The 21383-nt window shown below is 51.8% G+C and overlaps 1 protein-coding gene across 1 annotated transcript in view; it reads left to right on the top strand.

Moving 5' to 3' along the window:
• LOC147717842 (uncharacterized) overlaps positions 1-21383 on the top strand; it is a 144265-nt gene that overhangs the window by 116334 nt on the left and 6548 nt on the right. The window lies entirely within an intron of this gene.

Genomic DNA, 21383 nt, shown 5'->3' with positions numbered 1-21383 from the left:
AGGCCTGGGCAAACAGGAAAGTTTTAAGCGCTTTACGAAAGTGGGAAAAGATAGGGATCGAACGCATAGAAAGAGGAAGGGAGTTCCAGAACCGGGGGGCAAGAACAGAAAAACGGGTACCACCGGTGCGAGATTTGCGAAAGCGGGGAACAGTGAGGAGGGCAGAAGATGAAGAACGGAGAGTGCGGGCAGGGGTGTGAAGAGAAACCAGAGAATTGATGAAAGCCGGACTAGAGTGATCAAGGGCCCGATAAACAAGGCACCCTAATTTGAACAGGGATCTCTGCAAGATGGGCAACCAGTGAAGGGATTTAAGGACGGGAGTGATGTGATGGGTTTTGGGCAAGTGAAAGATGAGACGGGCGGCCTGATTCTGGATAGCTTGTAAGCGGCGGGTTTCATAAGCTGGAATGCCGGCGAACAAGCTATTGCCGTAATCAAGGCGGGAGGTGATGAGGGCAGAAATAATAATTTTAAGGGAGTCAAGAGAAAAAAAACGAGAGATTTTCCGGATCATCCGGAGGGAGAGAAAACAGGAGGACACCACGGCACTGACCTGGCCGTGCATGGACAGGTCCTGTCTAACCTTGATGCCCAAGGTTTTAACGGAAGGAACAGGGGTGGGGGAAGGGCCAAGAATGGGAGGCCAGAAAGCAGAAGACCAGGGGTTGGATGAGCCGCCAATCAGAACAAGCTCAGTCTTATCGGGATTGAGCTTGAGGTGGTTGGCGCTCATCCACCCAGAGATGAAAACCATGGTGGAATGAAAAAAAGATAAAGCGTGAGAAGATGAGGAAAGATCAAAGACGAGCTGGAGGTCGTCAGCGTAGTTATACACAGAGACCCCCAGCTCAAGAAGGGAAGCAATAAGAGGGTGAATGTAGAGATTGAAGAGAAGGGGAGAAAGAGAGGAGCCTTGGGGGACCCCACAGGGCACCGGGAGGGGGGAAGCAGAAAAGCCAGGAAGGTGAACAGCTTGAGAACGGCCTGTCAGAAAGGAAGTGATCCAGGAGAAGACAGTGCCTCGTATGCCCGCTGCGCTGACACGGTCCAGAAGAATGTTATGGTCGACCGTGTCAAACGCAGCGGACAAGTCGAGGAGGATCAAAGCTTGGGGAGAGTTGATGTCGGCCTTGGCTTTAAGCTCGTCAAGGACGGCTAACACCACGGTTTCGGTCGAATGACCTGAACGGAAACCGGCCTGGTGAGAGGCCAAAAGCTGGTTCCGTTCAACATAAGCAGAAAGACAGGAAGTAACATAAGATTCGAGAATTTTAGCAAGATAGGGAAGAAGAGAGATAGGTCTGAAGTTAGAGGGAAGAGAAGAATCAAGACCAGGTTTTTTAAGAATGGGAGAAACAATAGCAAATTTAAATGAAAAAGGGACCAATCCAGTGGAAAGAGAAGCATTAAGAAAAGAGAGGGGGGTGTCAGGGCAGGAAGAAAAAAGGGTTTTGAGAATACGGGCAGGGGCACAGTCAGTGGGGGAGCCAGACTTGATTTTTGTGAGCAGAGCTAGAAAAGCGTCCAAGGAAAGGGGAGGGAAAGAAGAGAAAGAAGATTTGGGCGCAGAGGGGACAGAGTGAGGAGGAGTAAAAGGAGTGACCAGGATGTTAGATTTAATATTAACAATCTTCTCAATGAAGAAGTTGTTGAGAGAGGAGCAAAGGACCTGGGAGGGAGTGAAGTGAGGGCAAGCACGATCAGAAGTGGCCAAGTTCTTAACCAAAGAAAAGATTTCTTTGGATTTATTAGCCGAGAGCGCCACTTGTTCGGAGAAATATTTGGTCTTAGTGGTCAGGATGGCTTTCTTGTACTCCCTAAGAAGTAATTTGTATTTGGCCTTGAGGTCAGGGCAGTAGCCACGACGCCAAAGGCGCTCTGAGCGTCTAAGCTCCAATTTGAGAGTCTTGAGCTCCGGGCTAAACCAACGGTGAGCCTCATGAGGGCGAATGGACTTGACTAACTTAAGGGGGGCTACCAAATCGCATGCGGAGGAAAGCCAATTGCCAACTGCAACGGCCTGAGAGTCAAGGGAAGTGTCAGTGAGGTCAGGGGGAGAAGAAGCAAGGGAGAGAGAAAGGGAGACCAAATCAACATGATTCCAACTACGGGCGAAGACATTCTTGGGACGAGGGGGCTTGTGAGGAGGGCCAATAGTGATAGAAAAGGAAATGAGAGAATGGTCGGACCATGTGCATGGGAGGATGCTGGTAGAGGAAACTATGTCCTGAGATGACCACACTTGGTCCAGGATGTGTCCAAGATTGTGGGTAGGGACCAGAACATGGGAGTTCAGGTTGAGGCAGAGGAGAGTGGCCGTGAAGTCCTTGGATGCTAAGTCCTCCCTCGGGTCGCCAGGCCAGTAGTTAAAATCCCCAAGCAGGAGAACAGAGGAGTTGTTAACCACCAGCGTGGTGAGGAGTTCCTGTAGGGAGGCCACAAACAGGGGCATGTTCAGGGGAGGGCGATAAACAAGGACAACAGTGAGCGGTGTAGGCAGATTGGAGGAGCGAGCGACCAAGAAGTCCACTCCAGCAATGGGTGTTTGGGGGAGTAGCTGAAATTGAATAGAGGATCGGACAATCATGGCAACGCCCCCCCCAGTCTTGTCCGCGGGGCGATCGGCCCGGAGGGCATAATAAGAATGGGGAAGGATGGCTAGGATGTCGGGGAGGGAAGCCTCCGAAAACCATGTTTCCGTAAGAAACAGAAAATCTGGGGAGTCTGTGGTAAGAAGGTTAAACAGGTCGAGTTGGTGTTTGCCTGCCGAGCGAGTGTTGAGGAGATAAGCAGAGGCAGTGTGGGGGGGAGATGAAGGACAAGAAGGGAGAGAGTCAATGTCCGGCGTAGGCAAGGGAGTAATTGGATATGGCAGCACAACACGGTCTGAGTGGGGGACATAGATATCTAATGCAACAAGATGCTGCATAAGAGTAAGGGGAAGAGGCACCTCAGTGGAGCAGGCGAGGAGTTGTGCAGGCGTGTATGACAACAGAGGAACAAGGGGTGTGGCCCCTGGTCCCGGCCCGTCGCGGACGGGCGCAGACGGGCTTAACTTAGGCGCAACTTCGGCGCGCCTTCGCCGCGCCCGCTGCGCTCGTCCGCTGCGCGGCCGGGATGTTAGTGCCATAAGTAGGGGACCGGAAGTAGTAGGGCGTGGCAGGGGGTGGAGGGACAGAGGAGCTGCCCCGCCAACCAGAGAGCAGCCCAAGATGGTCGCCACGCCCGTCCCCGCCCTCGTGACCTGCCCGTCAGAGGGGGAGGGAACGCTCAGCGTGGGGCGCTCTGGCGGCGGCGGCGAAGAGAATCCCAAAGGAAGAGGGGTGCGCGATGACCTCAGCGCAGCCCCTGAGCAATGAGGCAAGTGAAATAAAAGTGTCCAGGCACTGTTTTAAAAGTTACGTTGTGCCGCGCCTCGGCAGCGTTGTTGCTCCCGGCGAAGCCTCGGGAGGTCTGGCAGTTCGAAAGAGCTGAAGCGGGACTGCGCCCGTCAGGAAGAAATTGCCAGGGGGGGAGGGACAGAGGAGCTGCCCCGCCAACCAGAGAGCAGCCCAAGATGGTCGCCACGCCCGTCCCCGCCCTCGTGACCTGCCCGTCAGAGGGGGAGGGAACGCTCAGCGTGGGGCGCTCTGGCGGCGGCGGCGAAGAGAATCCCAAAGGAAGAGGGGTGCGCGATGACCTCAGCGCAGCCCCTGAGCAATGAGGCAAGTGAAATAAAAGTGTCCAGGCACTGTTTTAAAAGTTACGTTGCGCCGCGCCTCGGCAGCGTTGTTGCTCCCGGCGAAGCCTCGGGAGGTCTGGCAGTTCGAAAGAGCGGAGTGGAGGGGAATCCGATTCCTGTGGTGGTCACCCCGGTGTCCAAAGAGGATATGCCGCCCGAGCTGGCAGCACAACTTCCAGCGTGGTTGGGCGACAGTAGTGAGGGCGCCACGGCTGCCGAGGCCCAAGCGCTGATGAAACAATTGCGCGAGAAACGGGATGCAGCCAAGGCGTCCGCGCCGGCTGCAGTAGTTGACAAGCCACAAGGGACGATTGTGACCGCAGATGCAGCGTCCGGTGCAGGTAAGCGGCCATTGCCGATCGCGAGGGATGAGTCAGCACCCTCTCGTAGAGAAAGGTTGGGTCAACATGTGCCTTTGGCAATTAAGGAGAAGATTTGGGCGGGGGAGTACGTGAACATCTTCTCGTTGCTTGTTGATCATTATGAGGTGGAGCATGTTAAGGGTCAGAAAGATCTTATGCATCCGAGTGTTTGGCGCGCAAAAATGGCCGCCTTTAAAGTAAATGAGACTATCGGCAATTGGGGCAATGCATGGGGTATTTTTACGTCAATCTTGGGGGAACGTAGGCCCGAGTTGCTTTCCGAGTTGCCGACCTATCAGTCAAGAATCATGGGGTACTCGACATCGCACCAGGGTAACCATTGGTTCTGTTACGATAATCTTTTTAGAAAGGCAAAAGAGCATAATAAAAGCTTAACCTGGGATTGTTATGATTCTTTGACATGGGATAAAATGAAGGAGACAGGTATGTTGAAAATGCCATTGGTAGGAAGTAATGTTGGCGAATCCTCCCGCCATTATGGGGGGACGCCCTTTCGGTCAGGTACGAGTACCGACGATTACTCGAGACCTGCCGGCAATACAGGAAAAAGGGGGTTCTGCTTCAATTTCAACAAAGGTAAATGTACCAGGCCCCAGGGATCGTGTAAATTTAAACATGAATGTAGTGGGTGCGGGTCGTCCCATCCTGAGTCCACGTGCAGAGCCAAAACAGGTGATAACGGGGGGAGAAGAGGCGCCAAACAGGTCTAACGTAGTCCGAGGGGTGCCTTTACCTACCCCGATTGATACCTTGGCGATGATTCCCTGGCTCAGTGAATACCCGGATCGTACTTCTGCTGGGGTGCTGCGGAACGGATTTTTGAATGGTTTCCGCATCCCGGTAGGGGATTTTCAGGGCGTGGAGAAGTGTAAAAATCAACTGTCCGTCCTGCAACATACGACCGTGGTTCAGGAAAAGATCCGGAAAGAGGTTACTCGAGGTCGGGTCGCCGGCCCATTTTGTGTACCCCCGGTACAGAATTTTGTTTGTTCTCCTTTAGGGGTGGTCCCCAAGAAGGACCCGGGTGAGTTTCGACTGATTCATAATTTGTCAGCTCCACGTGGTCTTTCTGTAAACGATGCAATAGACCCAGAAGTGTGTTCGGTGCGGTACGCATCCTTCGATGAGGCCGTAGCCATTTTGAATCGCCTGGGGCCCGGGGCGCTGATGGCGAAGTCAGATATCGAGTCAGCGTTCCGGTTGCTCCCGGTACACCCGGACGATCAGCGTCTCCTAGGTTTTATGTTTCAGGGTTATTATTACATGGATAAGTGCATGCCGATGGGGTGCTCTATATCTTGTGCTTATTTCGAGAAATTCAGTAGTTTTCTACAATGGGTCTTCACAAAGAAGACGGGTTTCCAACATGTAATGCATTATCTTGATGATTTTCTGTTCCTTGGGGCAGCCGGGGATCTCGAATGTGGCCGGGCCTTGGCCGAATTTTGTGTATTAATGAAGCAGTTTGGTGTGCCATTGGCACCAGGTAAGACGGTGGGTCCTGCGACTTGCCTCGAGTTTCTGGGGATCGAGTTAGACTCCAGAGAAGGTTGTTTTCGTTTGCCAACTGACAAAGTGTGGAAGTTCAGGGCAGCCCTGCAAGTGTGTCTAAATGGATCTAAAGTTACGCTGCATCAGTTACAGCAGTTGGTGGGACAGTTGAATTTTGCCCTGAGAGTTATACCGATGGCCCGCCCCTTTTCTCGTTCAATTGCCCAAGCTATGGTCGGCCTAAAGGAGGGCCATCATCGCACGAGACTATCGGCTGAGGTCCGCCAGGACGTGCGTATTTGGTTAGCATTTCTGGCGGACTTTAATGGTCGAGTCATCTGGAACAAGCCAGCCGTATCCTCTGAAGAGCTGGGGCTATGGACAGATTCTGCAGGTAGCATAGGTTTTGGTGCCATCTTCGGCACAAAATGGTCGGCACAAAGGTGGCCGACATGGTGGCATGACAATGGTCTGACAAGTAATATTGCTTTCCTGGAACTTTTTCCCATTTTGGTGGCCCTGAGAACCTGGCCAGAAGGGTTCAAAGATCACTCTGTGATATTTTGGTCTGACAATATGACCGTGGTCGAGTGCATCAATAGTCAGGCAGCACGATGTAAACTGATTTTAAGACTGCTCAAAGAAATTGTTTTACTGTGTATGCAACTAAATGTGCTGTTCAGAGCAAAACATGTCCCAGGGGTACTGAATCAGGCGGCTGATGCACTGTCTCGTTTTCATATGCAGGCTTTCTCGGGTTTCCTTCCCTCAGCGGACCCAGAGCCGGCACCCTTCCCCGAAGCTCTCTGGTCTCTCGGTGCCCCGAACTTCGTCACCTCGTGGGAGAGAGTCTAGCACCACGGACGAGGAAAGCCTATGAAGGGGCGTTTAGGTCCTATTTAGCCTTTTTGGGGACTGATAGAGAGAGGCTTTGGGGCCACGAGGAATGGGTAGTGAATTTTCTGATGTCCTTACGTAGGGCTGGGAAATCTGTGGCTACGGCCCAGAGGCATCGTGCTGCTATTTCCTTTGTTGCCAGGGTTCATAGTATCCAGGACCCGACAGCGTCTTTCGTTGTACAGAAAGCGCTGCGTGGGTGGCACGCCTTGAGGGTCGCAGAGTAGATGAGAGGCGCCCGATAGGTTTGGATAGGTTGGCCCAGTTGTTGGCTACACTCCCTGCCACATGTTCATCTCAGTTTGAGGCGGTGTTGTTCCGAGCCGCTTTTACGCTAGCATTTCACGGGGCGATGCGAGTAAGCGAACTGGTGGCAAGGAACAAACAGGATGTGGCGGGGGGTTTGTGCCAAGAACACGTTCAGATCAGAGGAGAGGCAATGACGGTCTCCTTTGTCAGGTCCAAGACCGATCAAGACGGGATGGGTGACTGCATAATCATACGCAGGATTCCCGGGTCCTCCATATGCCCGGTAAAGTGTTTAGAAGATTACCTAGCACAAAGGGTGGCATTATGGGGGGGGACCTTGTTGAGACACGCGGACGCCACCCCACTAACGAAGTTTCAGTTTCAGCGGGTGCTTGCGATGTCAATTGCCGCTGCGGGCTTGAACCCGGGCGAGTTTGGGACCCATTCCTTTCGGATAGGGGCTGCTACGGAAGCTACAGCCAGGGGTCTTAACGTTGAACAAGTGAAACGTGTGGGGCGTTGGTCCTCCAATTGTTATAAGAGGTATGTGCGGTTGCACATGTTGTAAAGCTGTAATGACGTACTCATGCCTCTTGTTTTTGTTTGGTTTTCAGTTGCGCAAGCCTACGAGGCGGGGCGGACTATGCAGTCGACCCAACACCGGGCCAGTGGTCAGACATCACCGGCTGTGAGAAAGGAGGTGTGGGTCGTGGGCCACTCATACGTGAGGCATGCCGCGGACGTATTCAAAGCAGGTGACATGATTCACGTAGCTGGGGAATACGGGTACAGGGTGTCCTTCTACGGAAGAGGCGGTCTCTGTATTGACCAGTTTCAAGCATATTTTGAGGATTTGTTAGGGCGGACGAGGTCACCGCCGTCTATAGTCATAGTGCATTTAGGGGGCAATGATTTGGTCACCACCGGTAGACGACTTCTCCTCGAGGCAATGCTTTCCACAGTAAGTTGGTTGGCGAGGAGAGTTCCGGGGTGCACAATTGCGTGGTCCCATATGATCCCACGAAAGGTGTGGCGGGGGGCTATTTCTATTCCTGCTTTGAATCAGTCTGTTAGAAAGCTTAACAACAAAGTGAGTAGGTTGTTCCGTTCCGGGACATTGCATTCTATTTCGCATGGCTGTATTAATGATGACAGTATGTATTCGGGGGATGGTGTGCATTTGTCTCGGGTGGGGAATGAGTTACTCATAGGAGACTTCTTAGCATGGTTAAAAACGTTAAAGCATGACCTTTAGGTAGGAGCTTTGTGGGGGGTCCGGTTAGCCGGTCAACTATCCGGACCTGTGGCGGTAAGGTCATGATCGGTGAGCAGTAATTGGAAGATCCCTATAAGTGGGCGTCACCCAACACGGATGGGAGCGCTCGGGAGAGGTGGCCTTTGGCCCCTCAACGGTGAGGCGGTCCTGTCTAAGGAGAGGCCGCCGGAAGGAAAGGAAAGGCGGTCAAGGCCCCTTCCTGTGTAGGAGGGGTTACAGCCCCCTCCTGGGGAATTTCCCGGGGCCAGTGACGTCTGCGACGGCAGATGTGGTAAGTTGTGTGGGGTTTGGGGGGAGGTCTACGCTACTTTCTAGATACTCACACGAGTCCTCGAACGACCTTTAAGTGGCGTCGAGTTTATTGGGGCCCCCGTCAAGTCAAGGGAAATTGGTAGTTGCACTTGGGGTACGCCTCAGTGCTGTCGCCCCTCCCAAGTGGGGGGGGTATTTCTGGTTAGGGATCTTGACACCGGTTACGACCTTGCCGTTGGCCCTTAAACGTTAGGATGTACAATTTCATTATTTCAAGAAAATGTTTTGTAGGTTGTTAGTTCGGCTAGGAGAACCTCTGTATTAGAGAATCTGTTAAGGTTAGCCAAACATCGCAATGTGGTTATGAAATTGTACATTAATATGAAACTGTTTAACGTTTAAATTTTTTGTTTTAATAAATACGGCCGGGGAGGGTCACTCCCTCCCTCTTCCAAAAACTTCAAGAACTGTTTCCGGTTTCCCTCCTTTGGGGATTGTGTTGAGAGGGGGTGGCGGGTATCTCAGCCATATGGAAAGGGGCGACCACTCGGTCCCCCCGAACGTATGGCAGAGTACCACGATCCCCCCGGGAAGCCATTTTGGGCGGGAGGCGCGTCTCGGCTGGTATGCCCGAAGCGGCGTAGCCGGGGCGCGCTCTTTCCCGCCCTAGAGTGGGCTGGCCTAGACACTGACGCGGCTGGCCACGCCCTCGGGGCAGGCAGGGGCGGGTTTACGCCCGCCCTGAAGACGGATAAAAAGGGACGCAAGACCGGAAGACATCCTCTTGTTCCTGTGCTCTGAAGCTGCACCTCCTCGATGCACGTGAGCTCGAGACGGAACGAAGAGCCAATTTTGACCCACCCACCAGCCCCTGAGGACAGCCAGTTGTTTTAAAATAAATCGATAATTGTATTTTCGTTTACAGGTTGTGGTATCATCATGTTGATATGGAGTGTGTAATAAAGTTGGTCGATTTTATGTATGTTTTATGATTAAAGATATTCGGTTTTTAGTGTCCGTTTATAAGCATGCTTATTCTGGTCATAGTGGCCAATGTATTGTTGGTTAGTTGGTCGATTTTATGTATGTTTTGTGATTAAAGATATTCGGTTTTTAGTGTCCGTTTATAAGCATGCTTATTCTGGTCATAGTGGCCAATGTATTGTTGGTTAGTTGGTCGATTTTATGTATGTTTTGTGATTAAAGATATACGGTTTTTAGTGTCCGTTTATAAGCATGCTTATTCTGGTCATAGTGGCCAATGTATTGTTGGTTTAGTTAGCATTGTCGTATTTATTTTGGTCGGGCGGTAAGGTCATGATCGGTGAGCAGTAATTGGAAGATCCCTATGAGTGGGCGTCACCCAACACGGATGGGAGCGCTCGGGAGAGGTGGCCTTTGGCCCCTCAACGGTGAGGCGGTCCTGTCTAAGGAGAGGCCGCCGGAAGGAAAGGAAAGGCGGTCAAGGCCCCTTCCTGTGTAGGAGGGGTTACAGCCCCCTCCTGGGGAATTTCCCGGGGCCAGTGACGTCTGCGACGGCAGATGTGGTAAGTTGTGTGGGGTTTGGGGGGAGGTCTACGCTACCTTCTAGATACTCACACGAGTCCTCGAACGACCTTTAAGTGGCGTCGAGTTTATTGGGGCCCCCGTCAAGTCAAGGGAAATTGGTAGTTGCACTTGGGGTACGCCTCAGTGCTGTCGCCCCTCCCAAGTGGGGGGGGTATTTCTGGTTAGGGATCTTGACACCGGATACGACCTTGCCGTTGGCCCTTAAACGTTAGGATGTACAATTTCATTATTTCAAGAAAATGTTTTGTAGGTTGTTAGTTCGGCTAGGAGAACCTCTGTATTAGAGAATCTGTTAAGGTTAGCCAAACATCGCAATGTGGTTATGAAATTGTACATTAATATGAAACTGTTTAACGTTTAAATTTTTTGTTTTAATAAATACGGCCGGGGAGGGTCACTCCCTCCCTCTTCCAAAAACTTCAAGAACTGTTTCCGGTTTCCCTCCTTTGGGGATTGTGTTGAGAGGGGGTGGCGGGTATCTCAGCCATACAGCCTGTAGGTGAAAGGTTTAGCATAACGGGGCATATTATCAAGCCTGTGCGCTAAAATTATCGCCGCTTTATCGGCCGAAAAGGGCCGATAAAGCGGCGATAATGGGCTTGATAATATGCTCTATGGAATTCCAATCGACGCACATGTTAGATGTCTTCACATCTAACATGTGCTTCGATTGGAATTCCATAGAGCATATTATCAAGACCATTATCGCCGCTTTATCGGCCGTTTTCGGCCGATAAAGCGGCGATAATTTTAAGGCACAGGCTTGATAATATGCCCCAACGTGTTTTAGGTACATAATATCGCACATTTTACTGCCTATTCCACACTACAGAATACTTCCAATCCAAGTACTTAAATTGATTCTGCAATGTTGTCAACCTGTGTGTAGCACAGTTTTTAATGTAAAAAATAAATGTAATCTTCTAAATACATTTGCAATGGAGGATCTCCAATTTAGCTGATTAGCAGGTGTGTTGGAAAGTTGAAAGAAGCAAATAGCAGGTGAAAGAGGAAATACGTTAAGTTCCAGATATGATGTCACCATCTGCCCTAGGTAGATACTCTGACATCACACATTCTCACTGTTCAAGTATTGGTTGACTGATGCGACATGAGGTTGACTATGGTAGTATGTATTATTCAACAAGATATTTATTTTGCATGTCTCCCAAGGTAGCAATGTGACAGTCTTAACAGTGTGGCAGCACCCATTCCTGAACGCAACCGCCGGACAAACGGCTGTTCTAAAGTGTACCTTCACCAACCAGGAGCAGCGCGTGGCCAGAGTCAGATGGACACGGGAGCTCAGACAAGATTAGCAGGGGTAGGCCTGGGCAAACAGGAAAGTTTTAAGCGCTTTACGAAAGTGGGAAAAGATAGGGATCGAACGCATAGAAAGAGGAAGGGAGTTCCAGAACCGGGGGGCAAGAACAGAAAAACGGGTACCACCGGTGCGAGATTTGCGAAAGCGGGGAACAGTGAGGAGGGCAGAAGATGAAGAACGGAGAGTGCGGGCAGGGGTGTGAAGAGAAACCAGAGAATTGATGAAAGCCGGACTAGAGTGATCAAGGGCCCGATAAACAAGGCACCCTAATTTGAACAGGGATCTCTGCAAGATGGGCAACCAGTGAAGGGATTTAAGGACGGGAGTGATGTGATGGGTTTTGGGCAAGTGAAAGATGAGACGGGCGGCCTGATTCTGGATAGCTTGTAAGCGGCGGGTTTCATAAGCTGGAATGCCGGCGAACAAGCTATTGCCGTAATCAAGGCGGGAGGTGATGAGGGCAGAAATAATAATTTTAAGGGAGTCAAGAGAAAAAAAACGAGAGATTTTCCGGATCATCCGGAGGGAGAGAAAACAGGAGGACACCACGGCACTGACCTGGCCGTGCATGGACAGGTCCTGTCTAACCTTGATGCCCAAGGTTTTAACGGAAGGAACGGAAGGAACAGGGGTGGGGGAAGGGCCAAGAATGGGAGGCCAGAAAGCAGAAGACCAGGGGTTGGATGAGCCGCCAATCAGAACAAGCTCAGTCTTATCGGGATTGAGCTTGAGGTGGTTGGCGCTCATCCACCCAGAGATGAAAACCATGGTGGAATGAAAAAAAGATAAAGCGTGAGAAGATGAGGAAAGATCAAAGACGAGCTGGAGGTCGTCAGCGTAGTTATACACAGAGACCCCCAGCTCAAGAAGGGAAGCAATAAGAGGGTGAATGTAGAGATTGAAGAGAAGGGGAGAAAGAGAGGAGCCTTGGGGGACCCCACAGGGCACCGGGAGGGGGGAAGCAGAAAAGCCAGGAAGGTGAACAGCTTGAGAACGGCCTGTCAGAAAGGAAGTGATCCAGGAGAAGACAGTGCCTCGTATGCCCGCTGCGCTGACACGGTCCAGAAGAATGTTATGGTCGACCGTGTCAAACGCAGCGGACAAGTCGAGGAGGATCAAAGCTTGGGGAGAGTTGATGTCGGCCTTGGCTTTAAGCTCGTCAAGGACGGCTAACACCACGGTTTCGGTCGAATGACCTGAACGGAAACCGGCCTGGTGAGAGGCCAAAAGCTGGTTCCGTTCAACATAAGCAGAAAGACAGGAAGTAACATAAGATTCGAGAATTTTAGCAAGATAGGGAAGAAGAGAGATAGGTCTGAAGTTAGAGGGAAGAGAAGAATCAAGACCAGGTTTTTTAAGAATGGGAGAAACAATAGCAAATTTAAATGAAAAAGGGACCAATCCAGTGGAAAGAGAAGCATTAAGAAAAGAGAGGGGGGTGTCAGGGCAGGAAGAAAAAAGGGTTTTGAGAATACGGGCAGGGGCACAGTCAGTGGGGGAGCCAGACTTGATTTTTGTGAGCAGAGCTAGAAAAGCGTCCAAGGAAAGGGGAGGGAAAGAAGAGAAAGAAGATTTGGGCGCAGAGGGGACAGAGTGAGGAGGAGTAAAAGGAGTGACCAGGATGTTAGATTTAATATTAACAATCTTCTCAATGAAGAAGTTGTTGAGAGAGGAGCAAAGGACCTGGGAGGGAGTGAAGTGAGGGCAAGCACGATCAGAAGTGGCCAAGTTCTTAACCAAAGAAAAGATTTCTTTGGATTTATTAGCCGAGAGCGCCACTTGTTCGGAGAAATATTTGGTCTTAGTGGTCAGGATGGCTTTCTTGTACTCCCTAAGAAGTAATTTGTATTTGGCCTTGAGGTCAGGGCAGTAGCCACGATGCCAAAGGCGCTCTGAGCGTCTAAGCTCCAATTTGAGAGTCTTGAGCTCCGGGCTAAACCAACGGTGAGCCTCATGAGGGCGAATGGACTTGACTAACTTAAGGGGGGCTACCAAATCGCATGCGGAGGAAAGCCAATTGCCAACTGCAACGGCCTGAGAGTCAAGGGAAGTGTCAGTGAGGTCAGGGGGAGAAGAAGCAAGGGAGAGAGAAAGGGAGACCAAATCAACATGATTCCAACTACGGGCGAAGACATTCTTGGGACGAGGGGGCTTGTGAGGAGGGCCAATAGTGATAGAAAAGGAAATGAGAGAATGGTCGGACCATGTGCATGGGAGGATGCTGGGAGAGGAAACTATGTCCTGAGATGACCACACTTGGTCCAGGATGTGTCCAAGATTGTGGGTAGGGACCAGAACATGGGAGTTCAGGTTGAGGCAGAGGAGAGTGGCCGTGAAGTCCTTGGATGCTGAGTCCTCCCTCGGGTCGCCAGGCCAGTAGTTAAAATCCCCAAGCAGGAGAACAGAGGAGTTGTTAACCACCAGCGTGGTGAGGAGTTCCTGTAGGGAGGCCACAAACAGGGGCATGTTCAGGGGAGGGCGATAAACAAGGACAACAGTGAGCGGTGTAGGCAGATTGGAGGAGCGAGCGACCAAGAAGTCCACTCCAGCAATGGGTGTTTGGGGGAGTAGCTGAAATTGAATAGAGGATCGGACAATCATGGCAACGCCCCCCCCAGTCTTGTCCGCGGGGCGATCGGCCCGGAGGGCATAATAAGAATGGGGAAGGATGGCTAGGATGTCGGGGAGGGAAGCCTCCGAAAACCATGTTTCCGTAAGAAACAGAAAATCTGGGGAGTCTGTGGTAAGAAGGTTAAACAGGTCGAGTTGGTGTTTGCCTGCCGAGCGAGTGTTGAGGAGATAAGCAGAGGCAGTGTGGGGGGGAGATGAAGGACCAGAAGGGAGAGAGTCAATGTCCGGCGTAGGCAAGGGAGTAATTGGATGTGGCAGCACAACACGGTCTGAGTGGGGGACATAGATATCTAATGCAACAAGATGCTGCATAAGAGTAAGGGGAAGAGGCACCTCAGTGGAGCAGGCGAGGAGTTGTGCAGGCGTGTATGACAACAGAGGAACAAGGGGTGTGGCCCCTGGTCCCGGCCCGTCGCGGACGGGCGCAGACGGGCTTAACTTAGGCGCAACTTCGGCGCGCCTTCGCCGCGCCCGCTGCGCTCGTCCGCTGCGCGGCCGGGATGTTAGTGCCATAAGTAGGGGACCGGAAGTAGTAGGGCGTGGCAGGGGGTGGAGGGACAGAGGAGCTGCCCCGCCAACCAGAGAGCAGCCCAAGATGGTCGCCACGCCCGTCCCCGCCCTCGTGACCTGCCCGTCAGAGGGGGAGGGAACGCTCAGCGTGGGGCGCTCTGGCGGCGGCGGCGAAGAGAATCCCAAAGGAAGAGGGGTGCGCGATGACCTCAGCGCAGCCCCTGAGCAATGAGGCAAGTGAAATAAAAGTGTCCAGGCACTGTTTTAAAAGTTACGTTGTGCCGCGCCTCGGCAGCGTTGTTGCTCCCGGCGAAGCCTCGGGAGGTCTGGCAGTTCGAAAGAGCTGAAGCGGGACTGCGCCCGTCAGGAAGAAATTGCCAGGGGGGGAGGGACAGAGGAGCTGCCCCGCCAACCAGAGAGCAGCCCAAGATGGTCGCCACGCCCGTCCCCGCCCTCGTGACCTGCCCGTCAGAGGGGGAGGGACCGCTCAGCGTGGGGCGCTCTGGCGGCGGCGGCGAAGAGAATCCCAAAGGAAGAGGGGTGCGCGATGACCTCAGCGCAGCCCCTGAGCAATGAGGCAAGTGAAATAAAAGTGTCCAGGCACTGTTTTAAAAGTTACGTTGCGCCGCGCCTCGGCAGCGTGTTGCTCCCGGCGAAGCCTCGGGAGGTCTGGCAGTTCGAAAGAGCGGAGTGGAGGGGAATCCGATTCCTGTGGTGGTCACCCCGGTGTCCAAAGAGGATATGCCGCCCGAGCTGGCAGCACAACTTCCAGCGTGGTTGGGCGACAGTAGTGAGGGCGCCACGGCTGCCGAGGCCCAAGCGCTGATGAAACAATTGCGCGAGAAACGGGATGCAGCCAAGGCGTCCGCGCCGGCTGCAGTAGTTGACAAGCCACAAGGGACGATTGTGACCGCAGATGCAGCGTCCGGTGCAGGTAAGCGGCCATTGCCGATCGCGAGGGATGAGTCAGCACCCTCTCGTAGAGAAAGGTTGGGTCAACATGTGCCTTTGGCAATTAAGGAGAAGATTTGGGCGGGGGAGTACGTGAACATCTTCTCGTTGCTTGTTGATCATTATGAGGTGGAGCATGTTAAGGGTCAGAAAGATCTTATGCATCCGAGTGTTTGGCGCGCAAAAATGGCCGCCTTTAAAGTAAATGAGACTATCGGCAATTGGGGCAATGCATGGGGTATTTTTACGTCAATCTTGGGGGAACGTAGGCCCGAGTTGCTTTCCGAGTTGCCGACCTATCAGTCAAGAATCATGGGGTACTCGACATCGCACCAGGGTAACCATTGGTTCTGTTACGATAATCTTTTTAGAAAGGCAAAAGAGCATAATAAAAGCTTAACCTGGGATTGTTATGATTCTTTGACATGGGATAAAATGAAGGAGACAGGTATGTTGAAAATGCCATTGGTAGGAAGTAATGTTGGCGAATCCTCCCGCCATTATGGGGGGACGCCCTTTCGGTCAGGTACGAGTACCGACGATTACTCGAGACCTGCCGGCAATACAGGAAAAAGGGGGTTCTGCTTCAATTTCAACAAAGGTAAATGTACCAGGCCCCAGGGATCGAGTAAATTTAAACATGAATGTAGTGGGTGCGGGTCGTCCCATCCTGAGTCCACGTGCAGAGCCAAAACAGGTGATAACGGGGGGAGAAGAGGCGCCAAACAGGTCTAACGTAGTCCGAGGGGTGCCTTTACCTACCCCGATTGATACCTTGGCGATGATTCCCTGGCTCAGTGAATACCCGGATCGTACTTCTGCTGGGGTGCTGCGGAACGGATTTTTGAATGGTTTCCGCATCCCGGTAGGGGATTTTCAGGGCGTGGAGAAGTGTAAAAATCAACTGTCCGTCCTGCAACATACGACCGTGGTTCAGGAAAAGATCCGGAAAGAGGTTACTCGAGGTCGGGTCGCCGGCCCATTTTGTGTACCCCCGGTACAGAATTTTGTTTGTTCTCCTTTAGGGGTGGTCCCCAAGAAGGACCCGGGTGAGTTTCGACTGATTCATAATTTGTCAGCTCCACGTGGTCTTTCTGTAAACGATGCAATAGACCCAGAAGTGTGTTCGGTGCGGTACGCATCCTTCGATGAGGCCGTAGCCATTTTGAATCGCCTGGGGCCCGGGGCGCTGATGGCGAAGTCAGATATCGAGTCAGCGTTCCGGTTGCTCCCGGTACACCCGGACGATCAGCGTCTCCTAGGTTTTATGTTTCAGGGTTATTATTACATGGATAAGTGCATGCCGATGGGGTGCTCTATATCTTGTGCTTATTTCGAGAAATTCAGTAGTTTTCTACAATGGGTCTTCACAAAGAAGACGGGTTTCCAACATGTAATGCATTATCTTGATGATTTTCTGTTCCTTGGGGCAGCCGGGGATCTCGAATGTGGCCGGGCCTTGGCCGAATTTTGTGTATTAATGAAGCAGTTTGGTGTGCCATTGGCACCAGGTAAGACGGTGGGTCCTGCGACTTGCCTCGAGTTTCTGGGGATCGAGTTAGACTCCAGAGAAGGTTGTTTTCGTTTGCCAACTGACAAAGTGTGGAAGTTCAGGGCAGCCCTGCAAGTGTGTCTAAATGGATCTAAAGTTACGCTGCATCAGTTACAGCAGTTGGTGGGACAGTTGAATTTTGCCCTGAGAGTTATACCGATGGCCCGCCCCTTTTCTCGTTCAATTGCCCAAGCTATGGTCGGCCTAAAGGAGGGCCATCATCGCACGAGACTATCGGCTGAGGTCCGCCAGGACGTGCGTATTTGGTTAGCATTTCTGGCGGACTTTAATGGTCGAGTCATCTGGAACAAGCCAGCCGTATCCTCTGAAGAGCTGGGGCTATGGACAGATTCTGCAGGTAGCATAGGTTTTGGTGCCATCTTCGGCACAAAATGGTCGGCACAAAGGTGGCCGACATGGTGGCATGACAATGGTCTGACAAGTAATATTGCTTTCCTGGAACTTTTTCCCATTTTGGTGGCCCTGAGAACCTGGCCAGAAGGGTTCAAAGATCACTCTGTGATATTTTGGTCTGACAATATGACCGTGGTCGAGTGCATCAATAGTCAGGCAGCACGATGTAAACTGATTTTAAGACTGCTCAAAGAAATTGTTTTACTGTGTATGCAACTAAATGTGCTGTTCAGAGCAAAACATGTCCCAGGGGTACTGAATCAGGCGGCTGATGCACTGTCTCGTTTTCATATGCAGGCTTTCTCGGGTTTCCTTCCCTCAGCGGACCCAGAGCCGGCACCCTTCCCCGAAGCTCTCTGGTCTCTCGGTGCCCCGAACTTCGTCACCTCGTGGGAGAGAGTCTAGCACCACGGACGAGGAAAGCCTATGAAGGGGCGTTTAGGTCCTATTTAGCCTTTTTGGGGACTGATAGAGAGAGGCTTTGGGGCCACGAGGAATGGGTAGTGAATTTTCTGATGTCCTTACGTAGGGCTGGGAAATCTGTGGCTACGGCCCAGAGGCATCGTGCTGCTATTTCCTTTGTTGCCAGGGTTCATAGTATCCAGGACCCGACAGCGTCTTTCGTTGTACAGAAAGCGCTGCGTGGGTGGCAACGCCTTGAGGGTCGCAGAGTAGATGAGAGGCGCCCGATAGGTTTGGATAGGTTGGCCCAGTTGTTGGCTACACTCCCTGCCACATGTTCATCTCAGTTTGAGGCGGTGTTGTTCCGAGCCGCTTTTACGCTAGCATTTCACGGGGCGATGCGAGTAAGCGAACTGGTGGCAAGGAACAAACAGGATGTGGCGGGGGGTTTGTGCCAAGAACACGTTCAGATCAGAGGAGAGGCAATGACGGTCTCCTTTGTCAGGTCCAAGACCGATCAAGACGGGATGGGTGACTGCATAATCATACGCAGGATTCCCGGGTCCTCCATATGCCCGGTAAAGTGTTTAGAAGATTACCTAGCACGAAGGGTGGCATTATGGGGGGGGACCTTGTTGAGACACGCGGACGCCACCCCACTAACGAAGTTTCAGTTTCAGCGGGTGCTTGCGATGTCAATTGCCGCTGCGGGCTTGAACCCGGGCGAGTTTGGGACCCATTCCTTTCGGATAGGGGCTGCTACGGAAGCTACAGCCAGGGGTCTTAACGTTGAACAAGTGAAACGTGTGGGGCGTTGGTCCTCCAATTGTTATAAGAGGTATGTGCGGTTGCACATGTTGTAAAGCTGTAATGACGTACTCACGCCTCTTGTTTTTGTTTGGTTTTCAGTTGCGCAAGCCTACGAGGCGGGGCGGACTATGCAGTCGACCCAACACCGGGCCAGTGGTCAGACATCACCGGCTGTGAGAAAGGAGGTGTGGGTCGTGGGCCACTCATACGTGAGGCATGCCGCGGACGTATTCAAAGCAGGTGACATGATTCACGTAGCTGGGGAATACGGGTACAGGGTGTCCTTCTACGGAAGAGGCGGTCTCTGTATTGACCAGTTTCAAGCATATTTTGAGGATTTGTTAGGGCGGACGAGGTCACCGCCGTCTATAGTCATAGTGCATTTAGGGGGCAATGATTTGGTCACCACCGGTAGACGACTTCTCCTCGAGGCAATGCTTTCCACAGTAAGTTGGTTGGCGAGGAGAGTTCCGGGGTGCACAATTGCGTGGTCCCATATGATCCCACGAAAGGTGTGGCGGGGGGCTATTTCTATTCCTGCTTTGAATCAGTCTGTTAGAAAGCTTAACAACAAAGTGAGTAGGTTGTTCCGTTCCGGGACATTGCATTCTATTTCGCATGGCTGTATTAATGATGACAGTATGTATTCGGGGGATGGTGTGCATTTGTCTCGGGTGGGGAATGAGTTACTCATAGGAGACTTCTTAGCATGGTTAAAAACGTTAAAGCATGACCTTTAGGTAGGAGCTTTGTGGGGGGTCCGGTTAGCCGGTCAACTATCCGGACCTGTGGCGGTAAGGTCATGATCGGTGAGCAGTAATTGGAAGATCCCTATAAGTGGGCGTCACCCAACACGGATGGGAGCGCTCGGGAGAGGTGGCCTTTGGCCCCTCAACGGTGAGGCGGTCCTGTCTAAGGAGAGGCCGCCGGAAGGAAAGGAAAGGCGGTCAAGGCCCCTTCCTGTGTAGGAGGGGTTACAGCCCCCTCCTGGGGAATTTCCCGGGGCCAGTGACGTCTGCGACGGCAGATGTGGTAAGTTGTGTGGGGTTTGGGGGGAGGTCTACGCTACCTTCTAGATACTCACACGAGTCCTCGAACGACCTTTAAGTGGCGTCGAGTTTATTGGGGCCCCCGTCAAGTCAAGGGAAATTGGTAGTTGCACTTGGGGTACGCCTCAGTGCTGTCGCCCCTCCCAAGTGGGGGGGGTATTTCTGGTTAGGGATCTTGACACCGGATACGACCTTGCCGTTGGCCCTTAAACGTTAGGATGTACAATTTCATTATTTCAAGAAAATGTTTTGTAGGTTGTTAGTTCGGCTAGGAGAACCTCTGTATTAGAGAATCTGTTAAGGTTAGCCAAACATCGCAATGTGGTTATGAAATTGTACATTAATATGAAACTGTTTAACGTTTAAATTTTTTGTTTTAATAAATACGGCCGGGGAGGGTCACTCCCTCCCTCTTCCAAAAACTTCAAGAACTGTTTCCGGTTTCCCTCCTTTGGGGATTGTGTTGAGAGGGGGTGGCGGGTATCTCAGCCATATGGAAAGGGGCGACCACTCGGTCCCCCCGAACGTATGGCAGAGTACCACGATCCCCCCGGGAAGCCATTTTGGGCGGGAGGCGCGTCTCGGCTGGTATGCCCGAAGCGGCGTAGCCGGGGCGCGCTCTTTCCCGCCCTAGAGTGGGCTGGCCTAGACACTGACGCGGCTGGCCACGCCCTCGGGGCAGGCAGGGGCGGGTTTACGCCCGCCCTGAAGACGGATAAAAAGGGACGCAAGACCGGAAGACATCCTCTTGTTCCTGTGCTCTGAAGCTGCACCTCCTCGATGCACGTGAGCTCGAGACGGAACGAAGAGCCAATTTTGACCCACCCACCAGCCCCTGAGGACAGCCAGTTGTTTTAAAATAAATCGATAATTGTATTTTCGTTTACAGGTTGTGGTATCATCATGTTGATATGGAGTGTGTAATAAAGTTGGTCGATTTTATGTATGTTTTATGATTAAAGATATTCGGTTTTTAGTGTCCGTTTATAAGCATGCTTATTCTGGTCATAGTGGCCAATGTATTGTTGGTTAGTTGGTCGATTTTATGTATGTTTTGTGATTAAAGATATTCGGTTTTTAGTGTCCGTTTATAAGCATGCTTATTCTGGTCATAGTGGCCAATGTATTGTTGGTTAGTTGGTCGATTTTATGTATGTTTTGTGATTAAAGATATACGGTTTTTAGTGTCCGTTTATAAGCATGCTTATTCTGGTCATAGTGGCCAATGTATTGTTGGTTTAGTTAGCATTGTCGTATTTATTTTGGTCGGGCGGTAAGGTCATGATCGGTGAGCAGTAATTGGAAGATCCCTATGAGTGGGCGTCACCCAACACGGATGGGAGCGCTCGGGAGAGGTGGCCTTTGGCCCCTCAACGGTGAGGCGGTCCTGTCTAAGGAGAGGCCGCCGGAAGGAAAGGAAAGGCGGTCAAGGCCCCTTCCTGTGTAGGAGGGGTTACAGCCCCCTCCTGGGGAATTTCCCGGGGCCAGTGACGTCTGCGACGGCAGATGTGGTAAGTTGTGTGGGGTTTGGGGGGAGGTCTACGCTACCTTCTAGATACTCACACGAGTCCTCGAACGACCTTTAAGTGGCGTCGAGTTTATTGGGGCCCCCGTCAAGTCAAGGGAAATTGGTAGTTGCACTTGGGGTACGCCTCAGTGCTGTCGCCCCTCCCAAGTGGGGGGGGTATTTCTGGTTAGGGATCTTGACACCGGATACGACCTTGCCGTTGGCCCTTAAACGTTAGGATGTACAATTTCATTATTTCAAGAAAATGTTTTGTAGGTTGTTAGTTCGGCTAGGAGAACCTCTGTATTAGAGAATCTGTTAAGGTTAGCCAAACATCGCAATGTGGTTATGAAATTGTACATTAATATGAAACTGTTTAACGTTTAAATTTT

This window comes from Lissotriton vulgaris, chromosome 5 (genome assembly GCF_964263255.1).
Source record: "Lissotriton vulgaris chromosome 5, aLisVul1.2, whole genome shotgun sequence".
Classification (NCBI taxonomy): domain Eukaryota; kingdom Metazoa; phylum Chordata; class Amphibia; order Caudata; family Salamandridae; genus Lissotriton; species Lissotriton vulgaris.
Note: the sequence above shows the minus strand (reverse complement) of the source record. Positions and strands in the feature narration are given on the sequence as shown.